This window comes from Tarenaya hassleriana, unplaced genomic scaffold, assembly GCF_000463585.1.
Source record: "Tarenaya hassleriana unplaced genomic scaffold, ASM46358v1 Cleome3, whole genome shotgun sequence".
NCBI lineage: Eukaryota > Viridiplantae > Streptophyta > Magnoliopsida > Brassicales > Cleomaceae > Tarenaya > Tarenaya hassleriana.
Window position 1 is genome coordinate 480,668 of NW_010966177.1, and position 2,315 is coordinate 482,982.

The following is a 2,315-nucleotide window of genomic DNA, read 5'->3' on the forward strand; positions in this document are numbered from 1 at the left end:
TGATGATCCTTTTGTATCGCGATATCATATGTCGAACATAAGGCATGGACAAGCCACCTTATCTGATTCGACTGCTTTCTCGTTCACTGAGTTCGACTGTCTGAAATAGACGACGTTCGTCTATAGTGCGGCCACACATTTCTACAGTCCTCACACGACGAGGGGCCCAGCGATATCTCTCTCTTTTACGAGAGGTACAAATCTCATCTTGACTATCTACAATCCAGTACATGATTTGTTTCGTACCTGATTCACACTTTTATAGTTCTCTTGTTACGCAGAACGTTTGACGTATTCAAAGCACGCAACTCCTCATGTTGGATTCCGTAGATATCTCAGGTCTTAGGATCCAATCATGGAACCACCATATGAGATTCAAGTCATGACACTAGTCCATGTGACAATCTAATGCGGGTAATTCCAGTATTTCGTTCTCCAACGAATACCTATGATTGTGATCGTATCCAATACATATGATCATCTATATGATCATCAATCACACATCATACTAGTCTTATTATGTCATCATTCCCATAATGACATAAGACTAGGGAGTTCAGTATCATTCATAATGATACATGGATTTCATAACATATCTAGTATACAAGAACATGCAATGAATCAAATACTCTCATAAAACCGTAGAAAGTATCAATACATCAAATGTATCTGAATAAAGCTCATAAACAGTACATCATAGAGCACTAAACCAACAACTACTTCTACATTCCGACAGAGAACAAGGTGTCCATTGCCAAGAATGCGACTTTTATGGAGCGAGAGTTCGTCTCCAAAAGAGTCAGTGGGAGTAGGATCGAACTTGAGGAAGTTCGAGAGCAGCAAGTAGACGCTGAGCCGAGTGAACAAGTTGAATAAGTTCAACCTGTTTCACTACCAGTTGTGACTCAACCTTCGACGAGTGAACCTCGGAGATCAGGCAGGATTCGCCAAGAACCTGTGAGATACGGATTTCTCGTAACTGGGAATGAGGAACTCATGTTATTAGAACATGACGAGCCCACCACATACCCAGAGGCAATGGCGAGTCCGGACTCCGAAAAATGGCGCGAGGCTATGAAGTCCGAGATGCAATCCATGTCAGACAACCAAGTATGGACTCTGGTTGATGCATCTGAAGGGATAAAACCCATCTGATGCAAGTGGATCTTCAAGAAGAAGACCGACATGGATGGCAACGTGCACACGTATAAGGCACGTCTTGTGGCGAAAGGATTCCGTCAGATTCATGGTATGGACCATGATGAGACATTTTCGTCCGTAGTTATGCTGAAGTCCATCAGGATCCTACTTGCCATAGCCGTATATTATGACTATGAGATATGGCAAATGGATGTCAAGACCGCGTTCCTTAATGGGAACTTGACCGAGGATGTGTACATGACACAACCCGAAGGTTTTATCGATCCAAGGAACCCGGGGATGGTGTGCAAGCTTCAGAGGTCCATTTATGGACTGAAACATGCTTCGAGGAGTTGGAACCTTCGCTTTGATGAGAAAATAAAAAAGTTTGGTTTCTCACAAAACGAGGATGAACCATGTGTTTACAAGAAGGTCAGTGGGAGCACAGTAGTTTTTCTAGTGCTGTACGTGGATGACATTCTCCTCATAGGGAATGACGTTTCTACCTTGCAAGACGTTAAGTCTTGGCTAGGAACGCAGTTTTCTATGAAGGACCTAGGAGAAACGACCTATATTCTAGGCATAAAGATCTATAGAGATAGATCGAGGCGTCTTCTAGGATTGCGTCAGAGTACTTACATCGATAAGGTCTTGAAACGGTTCAAGATGCAAGATTCCAAGAAAAGAACCTTACCGATGAGAAGTGGCACAGTTCTCTGCAAGAGTCAGTGTCCTACGACACCTGATGAGCGAGAACGCATGGATCGGATTCCATATGCTTTGGCAATTGGATCCATCATGTATGTCATGCTTTGTACTCGACCGGATGTATCCTACGCGTTGAGCATTACGAGTAGATACCAGTCAGATCCAGGAGAGTCGCACTGGATCGCCGTCAAGAACATCCTGAAGTACTTGAGAAGGATTAAGGATGTGTTCTTGGTATACGGTGGGTCGGATGACGAGCTCGCTGTAAAGGGTTACACCGATGCTAGTTTCCAGTCAGACCCGGATGACTACAGATCGCAGTCTGGCTATGTTTTCTGCTTGAACGGAGGCACTGTTAGCTAGAAGAGTTCCAAGCAGGCAACCGTTGCAGATTCTACTACAGAAGGTGAGTATATTGCAGCGTCGGACGCAGCAAAGGAAGCTGTTTGAATCAGAAAGTTTGTTGG